Here is a 13,263-nt window from a genome sequence, read left to right as displayed (position 1 = left end):
TTCAATAATTATTATTTCCAAGTTATAACTGACTTAGCAAAGTCAAATTATTTATTAATCGAGAAACAGAAGCAATTATATTTTATTAGTGCTACTTATTCCGACAGCAAAGCAGATTAAATCTACGAATTTAATTTAAGTTATATTATAGTTTATCAAGTTAGCAGGCAAGGAAAAAGATATCAAACAGATACAGTAACAGATGATAGAGAATAGAAACCAGTATATTATTATAGTTCACGAATACAGTCTACTTCCCAGCTTGGGGAAAATCATATAGTATATTACAAGGTTGAATTTACGTGGCCACCTTACTGCCACTCACTCTAGTTGGCACAACAATTAAAGAAGAGAGATAGAAATGTCCATAAAGTTAGTGGAAAGCAAAATAAGTGTGCTGCCACCCCACTACCTATTGCTCCCCACCTATTCAAACCACCTCCACCATCTCGATTCTTTAAGGCTACTAGCCAACACTCCTTCAAGCAAACAATTCAGCAGCAACCTACCTCCATTCATTCTTTACTCACCTGTATTTGTTAAAGTAGCAACCTTATTTCAGTTCATCTCATACAAATCAACAACAACAGCCATCAACAACAAACAATTACAGGTATATACTACTATCTCAGTTTATTTTCTCAATTTATTCAAGCCACATACACTGTCATAATACCCAAGCATAGAACATGGATATCAACATGAATCTTGTTAACATCATTCACCTTAGCAACTAGAAGCTTAAACAGGAAACGAGTATATATATATGCACACAGGGACTTAGCAATCGAAATCAGTTTATGCTATATTTTCTTATCACACGAGGCAAGCAAGGAAAATTCTTGATACATTAGCAAATCACAGTGCCTAGTTTTAATCTCTAGCATAACCGATATGTATATATATAGAGAGATCAAGAGTATTACATCTCACTGTTTCAGAAAAGAAAATAGCAATAACACTTATGGGATTCATAGAGTATTAGATACCACAAGAATTCCTTTTACACAAAAATTGGGGATCGAACTTAGCTTTTGGGGGAAAGGGATTGTACCTGTTTCAATAAACGAGGAGGAGGGCGACTGCCCCTTGGCGGTGGCGGTGGCAGCCTCTGGCTGGCTACCTGCCGGACGAAAACAATGAGGGGAGCACGGAGACCTCGCCGATTCTTCAGTGGCGGCGACGGCTGATTTCTGAGGAAGAAGAGCAGGGGCTCGAGTACGGAGCAGCTTCCAACGACGTTACAGGGAGGCGGTAGTTCCCAATAGAGGAGGCGGAGCGTCGAGCAACAGCCTTGCCAATTTTAGGGCAAAGGCAGCGCGACGCCAACGGCGACTCCCGCCGGTTCACAAAACAGCGGCAGACGAAGTCCAGCAGGCCGCGACTCCGGCGAAACAGCAGCAGTCGGCACTGACCACCGGACGAACAGCAGCAACTCCAGCCGGCGGCGGCTCCAGGCCGGAGCAACGCCGCTCCCAGGCGGCGAATAACCGCCCAATTTCGGCGGCAACGATGACGATTCAGACCCAGGGCACAATTTTGGGTGCTCTGCGCTGAGGAGAGAGAACGGCGCTGAGGTTGACGCGTCGGCAGCCGAAGCTGATCAGAGACGATGACGGCTGAACAACTGAGGAAGATGACGCCGACCAGAGATGAGAAGAGGCCGATCGATTTTGAAGGGGCGAGCGAGCGGCCCCTTGAGAAAGAGAGAGAACCGACATTTTTTGAGAGAGAGAAGAAGGAGGACGAGCGGCCTTGAATTTGAGAATGAGAGAGAGATCGAGAGTTTAGAAAGAGAGAGAGAAATTGGGCTATGTTTTGGGCCACTCCCTTGTTAATTGGGCCGAGTTATTTTAAGTTTGGGCCTTTTTCTTTAATTTGCTGATGGGCTCTAATTGTTTAAAGATTTGGGCTAATGTAAAGTTTATGATGGACTATTATTCCATATGCCCATTTATATTTCGTTGGGCCATTACATTGGGCCGGGTTATTTCTTTATTTTGGGCCGAGTCGTGGGCCGATTTTTAATAAGTGATGGGCCGATTTTTAAATAGAATTTGGGCTTGTGTTTAAATGGTATTAGGCTTTGGCTATGGGCCGATTTTATTAAAGTCTTTGGGCCGATTTTATTAAAGTCTTTGGGCCCTGATTTAAATTGAAACATTGGGCTTATGTTATTTTTTTAAAGAAATGGGCTACCTTATTATTTAACTGGGCTGCAGTTCAAAGAAAAAAATGGATACTTATTAATTGACTATTTATTTAGTTTAATTAATTATTTTTCTCAAAAGATGATTACATAATAATATTGTATTATTATTATGTGCATATTTTAAGTAAATTACTTATTATATGCTAAGCATGACATGAAATTGCATTTTTACTTGCAATAAAAGTATTTAATTGGTTTTAATTATAAATCCAATTATTAAAGAAAGACGAGTAAGAATATTGTTGGTGTTCTTAACTCAAGAGAAATGTTTTCAATTATTTATTTCTATCGAAAAGCCCGATAATTTCTACAAGGTCACACCTCGATTGAAGCCGAGTTAGTTCTTTTATTTTGATCAAATACAAGGCGAGATTTATTAGAATATTCCGATGGGAAAGGAAGAATCACAGTTTTATTCGACCGCGTTAGACGAGAATTAGCTAAATCTATTAACGAGGATTAACAGTATAAATTTCCGACTATCGCTCAGAAGATTAGTTCATGCATACAAGATTCATGCATAGTTACAATTACGCTTTCTCATTAATTAAGAATTTTCCTCGAGGCAATGTCTTATTTTATATTCTCGTGATTAAGGTCAAGCGCGAGAGTAAGAACTATTCAAGAAGTCACAGTACCTTAGCAAAACCTTGCTATCAGGTGGGCAATTTCTTACGCGTAAATAAAATGCTATGCAAGTGTTATGCTTTAAAATGCAAATTGGATCTTCAAGTATGGTATGCTTTATTACGCTGAAATGAGTTAAGCTTTATTATGCTGCACGTTAAATGATTTACGCTATGCTGTTTATACTATTTACGCCCTATGTAATTTACGCTTGATTACACTTATTTACGCTTGAATGCTTTACGCTGATAAGTTTATGCTTATGTTTGATGCTTGCGTCTGTTGGGGGAGGCCTCCCTCAACAGTACGATGCCGTGTCCGTTGAGGAGGGCCTTCCTCACGGCGCGATGCCCGTGTCCGCTGAGGGAGGCCTCTCTCGCGGCGCGATGCCAGTATGCCAGTGTTACAGCGTCTATTGGGGGAGGCCTCCCTCAATAGTACGATGCCGTGACCGCTGAGGGAGGTCCCCTCTCACGGTGCGATGCCCGTGTTCGTTGGGGAAGGCCTTCTCCACGACACGATGTTTGTTAATGAAGATTGATGATGAAGAATGCCCTTATACTATTTAAGAATTTGGAAATGTTTAATGAGCAAAGGATATGAAAGAAACTCATGCCTCTTATGCGATATTGTGAAATTGTTAATGATGTTATGTTATATGCTTGGCAACTGCCCACTAAGTACTCTTGTACTTAGCCTTTCGATGTTTATGTTTGTGCAGGTTGAGCTGTGATGGGCGATGAAGTGTTGTTGCTGAGTGGAGTTTTTGTCGAACTTAAAGTAGGCTCAGAAAGGATACATGTCTTCATACATGTATCTCAGTTATGCATTCCGCTGTAAACACTGATTATTTCAGTTACGCCTTCCGTTGCAAACTCTGATAATGTTTTAGCCAAGCCCCTAACGATGCCTTTTTCCTTTTTAAGGAATATAACGCGTATACAAGTTCTTTGAGTACCCTTTTTATGCGAACTATGCCTTTTTCCTTTTTAAGGAATATTTCACGCATATTCAAGCTCTTTGAGTATTCTTTTATGCGCCCCTTTCTAAACCCGCTTCTTAATTTCCCTTCCCCAGTCATGGTTTTCCCGGATTAATTATCCTTAATTAAGGCCGGTCGTGACAGAGTGGTATCAGAGCAGTTCGTTTGCTCTGAGCCTAAGAGTTTATTTAAGCCAAACTTAGAATGGATCACTAAAGTGTCTAGAGTTCAATCGACAAAGCTCAACACTTCATCGTATCACACTCAACGAAGCAGAATGGTATGCTCTTTCAAGTTTTGAGTTAATGTTTACAAAAAGTGAAAATTATCGTAATAGCAAAGTGAGTAACTGTTAATAACTATGTTATGTTGTTATTGAATGAAATGATTTACGCAAGCGCGATTAAGTATGCCTATGGAATGAATCCCTATGAACATAGAGCTATTAAGATATGAGATCACCACTACGACAGAACATAGAAGCAAACATAGAAGAAATTCGACTGTATCTTTTGGTGGCTATAGTGAAGGAAGCAAGATAAGTGATACGTATAGAAAAAAATTTTCTTAAGCTGATGATATTATAGCCACTATAAATCTCCATGACTTATGTTTAAGTATCCAATTTAGATGATGTGATATTATATGCTTAAGAATTGTTATGACTCATGGATTTGAGATGCTAAGGACCCTTAGAGCTTACTACATCAATGCTGTCATTGGAGTTATGACTTGTTTACAAGTTAGAATAAGTTGACCTTTACAAGAATTCTTTAGAGGTTTGTATTAGATTATGCTAGAGTGTACTAATTGGCACATCTCTGCTATCAGAATGCCGCCTAATAGAGGACGCCCTGCGAGAAACAATAACAATCGCAGAAACCGTAACGCTGTACCAGAAGAACCACAAGATGCTCGAGGACATAACCCATTCCCTCCGCCCCCAACTAGGAGAGTAGAAGAACTCTTTTTAAGGCAAAATCCACCTACGTTTGACGGAACGAGTGAACCAGCTGAAGCTGAGATTTGGGTGTGTGCAATGGAACGCATTTTCAACTTTCTACGTTGTACTGATGAGGAGCGCCTATCTTGCGTCTCATTCCAGCTAACAGGATCGGCTGACTTCTGGTGGGAAGCACGTCGAAAAATTCTGACACCAGAACAATGGGCAATTTACATTTGGGAAGATTTTAAGACAGGATTATATGATAAATATATTCCGAAAAGCTATAGGAAGAAGAAAGAAGCTGAGTTCTACGAGTTGAAACAAGGAAAGAAATATGTGGTTAAATACAACAAGGAATTCTGCAACCTGTCTAGGTTTGCTCCGCAACAAGTGGACACAGATGAGAAGATGGCAGAGAAATTTTGTGCCGGTCTGCGGTACGAAATTAAGATGGCTCTAGCAAGCCACGGAGGACTTTCATACACGGAGTCTCTGAACAGGGCACTTGACGTTGAAGCTGCAATGCCGTCGGACAAGTCAACCCCACCATTGATCTCAACGCCAAACGATCCACCAGCAGCCTCGCATACTCTCAAAGGGAAGCGCAAGTGGGACAACAATGAAGACAATATCAATTCGATTAATAAGCAAGTATGGCAAGAATATGAACGGGCCGAACAGTTTATTCAACCAAGGCACGAGGCACAGACTAACCTCGAGTCAACTGGAGGTAACCAAGGTCATAAAGGAATTTCACCTTGCCCAAATTGCGGTAAGATGCATAGGAGTGTCTGTCGGGCTGGAACTAACGGTTGTTACAATTGTGGCAAAAAAGGTCACTACTCCACGCAATGCCCCAATAGACAACGAGGTTCAGCAATTGGGAACACCCACACCCTCTTGCCAGCAATACATGGACACTTGCGAAATCAGCCTCAATCACATCAGTGAAAATCTTATGGAGACACCGCAGACAAGAGAAGCTACGCGGGAACTTGAAGACAATATGAAGGAAAAATACCCCGAACTGTTTTAGCAGAGATATGCAAATTTCGGGACGAAATTTTTGTTAAGAGGGGTAGTATGTAGTAGCCCGCTCTTTTAATTATGATTAAAACCAGTAAATGCAATTTTTATAAATGAATCCAGTTTATAGTCCTGATTTTTTTTATCAGAGATGGAGTATTATTTTAGCCGTATGCTTTTGTATGCATGAGAAAAATGCGACGAGGATTATTGAGCTATTCAATAATTATTATTTCCAAGTTATAACTGACTTAGCAAAGTCAAATTATTTATTAATCGAGAAACAGAAGCAATTATATTTTATTAGTGCTACTTATTCCGACAGCAAAGCAGATTAAATCTACGAATTTAATTTAAGTTATATTATAGTTTATCAAGTTAGCAGGCAAGGAAAAAGATATCAAACAGATACAGTAACAGATGATAGAGAATAGAAACCAGTATATTATTATAGTTCACGAATACAGTCTACTTCCCAGCTTGGGGAAAATCATATAGTATATTACAAGGTTGAATTTACGTGGCCACCTTACTGCCACTCACTCTAGTTGGCACAACAATTAAAGAAGAGAGATAGAAATGTCCATAAAGTTAGTGGAAAGCAAAATAAGTGTGCTGCCACCCCACTACCTATTGCTCCCCACCTATTCAAACCACCTCCACCATCTCGATTCTTTAAGGCTACTAGCCAACACTCCTTCAAGCAAACAATTCAGCAGCAACCTACCTCCATTCATTCTTTACTCACCTGTATTTGTTAAAGTAGCAACCTTATTTCAGTTCATCTCATACAAATCAACAACAACAGCCATCAACAACAAACAATTACAGGTATATACTACTATCTCAGTTTATTTTCTCAATTTATTCAAGCCACATACACTGTCATAATACCCAAGCATAGAACATGGATATCAACATGAATCTTGTTAACATCATTCACCTTAGCAACTAGAAGCTTAAACAGGAAACGAGTATATATATATGCACACAGGGACTTAGCAATCGAAATCAGTTTATGCTATATTTTCTTATCACACGAGGCAAGCAAGGAAAATTCTTGATACATTAGCAAATCACAGTGCCTAGTTTTAATCTCTAGCATAACCGATATGTATATATATAGAGAGATCAAGAGTATTACATCTCACTGTTTCAGAAAAGAAAATAGCAATAACACTTATGGGATTCATAGAGTATTAGATACCACAAGAATTCCTTTTACACAAAAATTGGGGATCGAACTTAGCTTTTGGGGGAAAGGGATTGTACCTGTTTCAATAAACGAGGAGGAGGGCGACTGCCCCTTGGCGGTGGCGGTGGCAGCCTCTGGCTGGCTACCTGCCGGACGAAAACAATGAGGGGAGCACGGAGACCTCGCCGATTCTTCAGTGGCGGCGACGGCTGATTTCTGAGGAAGAAGAGCAGGGGCTCGAGTACGGAGCAGCTTCCAACGACGTTACAGGGAGGCGGTAGTTCCCAATAGAGGAGGCGGAGCGTCGAGCAACAGCCTTGCCAATTTTAGGGCAAAGGCAGCGCGACGCCAACGGCGACTCCCGCCGGTTCACAAAACAGCGGCAGACGAAGTCCAGCAGGCCGCGACTCCGGCGAAACAGCAGCAGTCGGCACTGACCACCGGACGAACAGCAGCAACTCCAGCCGGCGGCGGCTCCAGGCCGGAGCAACGCCGCTCCCAGGCGGCGAATAACCGCCCAATTTCGGCGGCAACGATGACGATTCAGACCCAGGGCACAATTTTGGGTGCTCTGCGCTGAGGAGAGAGAACGGCGCTGAGGTTGACGCGTCGGCAGCCGAAGCTGATCAGAGACGATGACGGCTGAACAACTGAGGAAGATGACGCCGACCAGAGATGAGAAGAGGCCGATCGATTTTGAAGGGGCGAGCGAGCGGCCCCTTGAGAAAGAGAGAGAACCGACATTTTTTGAGAGAGAGAAGAAGGAGGACGAGCGGCCTTGAATTTGAGAATGAGAGAGAGATCGAGAGTTTAGAAAGAGAGAGAGAAATTGGGCTATGTTTTGGGCCACTCCCTTGTTAATTGGGCCGAGTTATTTTAAGTTTGGGCCTTTTTCTTTAATTTGCTGATGGGCTCTAATTGTTTAAAGATTTGGGCTAATGTAAAGTTTATGATGGACTATTATTCCATATGCCCATTTATATTTCGTTGGGCCATTACATTGGGCCGGGTTATTTCTTTATTTTGGGCCGAGTCGTGGGCCGATTTTTAATAAGTGATGGGCCGATTTTTAAATAGAATTTGGGCTTGTGTTTAAATGGTATTAGGCTTTGGCTATGGGCCGATTTTATTAAAGTCTTTGGGCCGATTTTATTAAAGTCTTTGGGCCCTGATTTAAATTGAAACATTGGGCTTATGTTATTTTTTTAAAGAAATGGGCTACCTTATTATTTAACTGGGCTGCAGTTCAAAGAAAAAAATGGATACTTATTAATTGACTATTTATTTAGTTTAATTAATTATTTTTCTCAAAAGATGATTACATAATAATATTGTATTATTATTATGTGCATATTTTAAGTAAATTACTTATTATATGCTAAGCATGACATGAAATTGCATTTTTACTTGCAATAAAAGTATTTAATTGGTTTTAATTATAAATCCAATTATTAAAGAAAGACGAGTAAGAATATTGTTGGTGTTCTTAACTCAAGAGAAATGTTTTCAATTATTTATTTCTATCGAAAAGCCCGATAATTTCTACAAGGTCACACCTCGATTGAAGCCGAGTTAGTTCTTTTATTTTGATCAAATACAAGGCGAGATTTATTAGAATATTCCGATGGGAAAGGAAGAATCACAGTTTTATTCGACCGCGTTAGACGAGAATTAGCTAAATCTATTAACGAGGATTAACAGTATAAATTTCCGACTATCGCTCAGAAGATTAGTTCATGCATACAAGATTCATGCATAGTTACAATTACGCTTTCTCATTAATTAAGAATTTTCCTCGAGGCAATGTCTTATTTTATATTCTCGTGATTAAGGTCAAGCGCGAGAGTAAGAACTATTCAAGAAGTCACAGTACCTTAGCAAAACCTTGCTATCAGGTGGGCAATTTCTTACGCGTAAATAAAATGCTATGCAAGTGTTATGCTTTAAAATGCAAATTGGATCTTCAAGTATGGTATGCTTTATTACGCTGAAATGAGTTAAGCTTTATTATGCTGCACGTTAAATGATTTACGCTATGCTGTTTATACTATTTACGCCCTATGTAATTTACGCTTGATTACACTTATTTACGCTTGAATGCTTTACGCTGATAAGTTTATGCTTATGTTTGATGCTTGCGTCTGTTGGGGGAGGCCTCCCTCAACAGTACGATGCCGTGTCCGTTGAGGAGGGCCTTCCTCACGGCGCGATGCCCGTGTCCGCTGAGGGAGGCCTCTCTCGCGGCGCGATGCCAGTATGCCAGTGTTACAGCGTCTATTGGGGGAGGCCTCCCTCAATAGTACGATGCCGTGACCGCTGAGGGAGGTCCCCTCTCACGGTGCGATGCCCGTGTTCGTTGGGGAAGGCCTTCTCCACGACACGATGTTTGTTAATGAAGATTGATGATGAAGAATGCCCTTATACTATTTAAGAATTTGGAAATGTTTAATGAGCAAAGGATATGAAAGAAACTCATGCCTCTTATGCGATATTGTGAAATTGTTAATGATGTTATGTTATATGCTTGGCAACTGCCCACTAAGTACTCTTGTACTTAGCCTTTCGATGTTTATGTTTGTGCAGGTTGAGCTGTGATGGGCGATGAAGTGTTGTTGCTGAGTGGAGTTTTTGTCGAACTTAAAGTAGGCTCAGAAAGGATACATGTCTTCATACATGTATCTCAGTTATGCATTCCGCTGTAAACACTGATTATTTCAGTTACGCCTTCCGTTGCAAACTCTGATAATGTTTTAGCCAAGCCCCTAACGATGCCTTTTTCCTTTTTAAGGAATATAACGCGTATACAAGTTCTTTGAGTACCCTTTTTATGCGAACTATGCCTTTTTCCTTTTTAAGGAATATTTCACGCATATTCAAGCTCTTTGAGTATTCTTTTATGCGCCCCTTTCTAAACCCGCTTCTTAATTTCCCTTCCCCAGTCATGGTTTTCCCGGATTAATTATCCTTAATTAAGGCCGGTCGTGACATGTAGGAAAGGCCACACTTGAACCAATCCATCCATACGGATTGATTCTCAACCTCGATGAAGCCAGTTTCAAAGATTGGGAAGGACTCATCGACGAATGGGCTTCAGCAATGAAGATCGTGATTGCCACGATAGAATATGACAAAGAGGAATTTGTCAAAATCTTCGAGGCAAGTTTTGCCGGCATGGCAAAACAATTCTGGGATAAAGCGGCAACCAAGGAGAAGAATGAGCTGTTTACCAAAACATCAGTTTCCGAAATCCTTGAAGTGGCCACCCATCAGATTAAAATCCATTTTCTTGGAATGGGTTTTTTCGAAGGATCAGTAGAGGAGAAGCGCAAAAAATATCGACAGGCACTTTACAATCTAAGATTGGTGGTGCTAGAGCCAAAAGCTCTCGATGAATTTTTGTGCCTGTACACCCTATATGTCCATATGGGGGTAGTTGATGATCAAACCGCCAATGACCTCTTCTTCACAAAGTTTCCGAGTCCATGGAGGGAGATGCTCATCAACGAGTACGTGTCACCAGGAGATTATCCTCTTGATAGTGCATCAAGAAGGATGTCATATGTTCACAGGAAGCTGTCGGAATGGTGCCAGAAGGTAGCGGACCAGAGAAATCTCAAGAAATTGAGAAGACTCAACAAAAAATCTCCATTGATATGCGACAACATTGATCTTCCAACAGAGATTGGAGCTGAGTTGTTGTATCAACGGAAAAGCAGAAAGAAACATAGGTACCAACCCTATGAAAAAATATCAAGGAGGAGTTCTTGGAAGCCAAGAACTATGTGGACCAGACAAAAGGCACGCTCCTACAAATCAGGCCAACGGAGCGGACCATCAAGAAGCCGGTTTTCATCCCAAAAGTGAATCCCGATAAGGAAAACTTTCAGGCGTACCCAAGCCAAAACAAATGAAAGTTTCAAGGATTGCAACTGCTGGACGTGCGGTGCAAAGGGGCATATTTCTACCAATTGCCCAAAAAATGAAGGGATAAGGAGATTCGAATCCACACCGGATATCGAAGATGCTCTCTACCACCAGGAATTGATACCTGTGTATCAATTCAAAGATATATCCTCTGACGAGAGCATATATGAACAAGAAGAAGTCTTTAGCTCTGATGATTCGGATTTGACCGATGGATCAATCGGAGACGAGTCAGACTAAAGAAGAGCACGAGGTTTTTCACACTCAGAAGGAGGATCAGATGCGATTTACCGACCATTTTCTGATTCCACAGGAAGAAGTGGTGAAGAAGCTCGTGAAAAAACTCAAGAAAGAAACCGAGGAGGTACAAACATACCAAGGGTTTTCTAGTGGAAGAATGAATCAAGTGTTACATAGCTTGAGTCCATTCAAAAGGAGGCATCATGTCTATTTCGGCGTTACCAGTCGAGAGTTGACGCTTCCAATTGAGATAACAAGCAACCAGGTGGAGATCCAACTTGTTCCAGCCGAAAATATACGGCGGGATCTCAAAAGAATGAAGCCAGAAGTCGCCAGTACGATGAAATGGATTCATATTGGAGCAATTCAGTTGGTAATCAAATCTGCCCTTTCACCCGGGACAGATACACCGATTGATGTTGCACTTTGCGACAAGAGGATCAGAGATCCAAAAGATGCAGTTCTGGGAGCTTTCTCAGGCAATCTTTATGCCAAGAAGATTATAACCGAGTTATACCCGCAAATCGCTTATAATCTACATGATTCATCCTTCAGCCGAGCCCTGACACTCTATCAGGACTACAAGAGGAAGGATCTTATGACGGGAGGAAATAGGCCATACTCGCTTACATATCAAGTATCGTATGCCCTATCAAATTCCCACCACACATAATTATTTCTGGGAAAGGAATTTATTGAGGTACCAGAAATATTCAAAGAAGTAGCCAAGGCAGTCAATCCGAACCGAGTGGAAATTCCCCAGATTAGGGAAATTCATATCGAAGTAGGAGACAAGCAGGTGCTAAACCATGATCAGAGTCTCAGACTGGGAGCACCAAGGCTATCATTCCAAGGAGATAGGCTGACTTCAAGGCCTTTAGCAAGGAGTTTTTCTCAATCCTATGAGAGAAGGGCGATTCAGGAAACACCAGTTCCAGACATGAGGATAAAACTCAAATGTCCTGAAGGATGGAGAAGGGTTTCCACAAGATTTGATACAACCACAAGGGAAAATCAGTTTCCTTGTAACACGTATTATTTGGCAAATCCAGAAAGCAACCGATACATCGGAATTCTGAAGGTCGGAGGATTTGAAATCCAAGTCGAAGGCCAAGCCGGACAAGAAGCTGAAGTCCTGATCCTAGGACGTAATTTCCTTGACAACTATAAGCCATGGTCATGGAAAGCAAGTGGGATGGAGATCACAATCGGAAACAAACGATTGATGATCCAATGAAAAGTCCATTCTCAATATATATCTCTGTGGGGATGTTATACGAGAAGTTCAAAGCAGAATATTTTGTTGCTTATGTGGATTCAGGAGTAGGAATCTGTACAGCAAAACGAGGAGTCTTTCCAGCAGAAGTTGAAGAAGAACTGCCTCGAATTGCGGGAAGGGATTTCTCCAAAAAGATTTTGCTCCTATCAAAGGGAGTAAAACAGACGGAAATATTGATCAGCGGCGCAGGACAGACACCTTGGTACAAGGTCAAGACTCCACCGATATATTTCCACGATACCGGAGCAGATATATTATTCAGCAATAATTTTCTGCAAACATTCAAAAGGTATACACATGACAATGAGGCCAGGAGGTTGGTGTTCACAACCAATTGTGATCACAAGATCATTGTGCAAATGCTCGAAGGAGCTTTTAATCGATCAATGCCATTAAAATTCCGCAGCAAGCGTGGTGATGATGGCAGACTCCGGAGACCACAAATGAAGGATCAAAGGAGATTCGGAGATGTTCTGCTCAAATGCAGAATCGAGGGATTCCCATATCTCTCTAAAGAGGAAACACAAATCCTCAAAGTATCCTTGATATCACACAAAGATATTAAGGAAGAAGAACATGTGTCCATAGCCGACGTCAAAAGGAGGATCCAGAAGTGTTATCACGAGAATCCTTTGGCATGGTGGGACAAGAACCAGCTCGAAGCTTCCTTGAAAGTTAAAACTGGAAAGAAGCATGAGTTCGTAAGGTTCAGACCTATCCTGATGAACACTCAAGATCAACAGGATATGAGGAGTATAATCAAGGAACACCTTGATTTGAAGCTGATCGAACCAGGGAATTCACCTTACAGCAGTCCTGGATTTCTGGTGAG

General features: G+C 41.3%; 4 long non-coding RNA genes across 4 annotated transcripts; 2 read left to right on the top strand and 2 right to left on the bottom strand.

The window, feature by feature from the left end:
* Nucleotides 1-203: 203 nt before the first annotated feature.
* On the bottom strand, nt 204-1,996 carry LOC131017712 (uncharacterized). The gene is made up of 2 exons (XR_009099812.1): nt 1,055-1,996; nt 204-530 (listed from the first exon to the last, which is right to left on the bottom strand). It is a non-coding gene; the product is annotated as an uncharacterized LOC131017712 (long non-coding RNA).
* LOC131017717 (uncharacterized) lies at nt 476-3,849 on the top strand. The gene is made up of 2 exons (XR_009099817.1): nt 476-613; nt 3,561-3,849. It is a non-coding gene; the product is annotated as an uncharacterized LOC131017717 (long non-coding RNA).
* Nucleotides 3,850-6,214: 2,365 nt separating this feature from the next.
* Nucleotides 6,215-8,007, bottom strand: LOC131017711 (uncharacterized). Its single transcript, XR_009099811.1, has 2 exons — nt 7,066-8,007; nt 6,215-6,541 (listed from the first exon to the last, which is right to left on the bottom strand). It is a non-coding gene; the product is annotated as an uncharacterized LOC131017711 (long non-coding RNA).
* LOC131017719 (uncharacterized) lies at nt 6,487-9,860 on the top strand. Its single transcript, XR_009099819.1, has 2 exons — nt 6,487-6,624; nt 9,572-9,860. It is a non-coding gene; the product is annotated as an uncharacterized LOC131017719 (long non-coding RNA).
* Nucleotides 9,861-13,263: the final 3,403 nt, after the last annotated feature.

This window comes from Salvia miltiorrhiza, chromosome 3 (assembly GCF_028751815.1).
Source record: "Salvia miltiorrhiza cultivar Shanhuang (shh) chromosome 3, IMPLAD_Smil_shh, whole genome shotgun sequence".
In the NCBI taxonomy this organism is placed as follows: domain Eukaryota; kingdom Viridiplantae; phylum Streptophyta; class Magnoliopsida; order Lamiales; family Lamiaceae; genus Salvia; species Salvia miltiorrhiza.
This window is presented reverse-complemented; position numbering and strand designations above follow the sequence as displayed.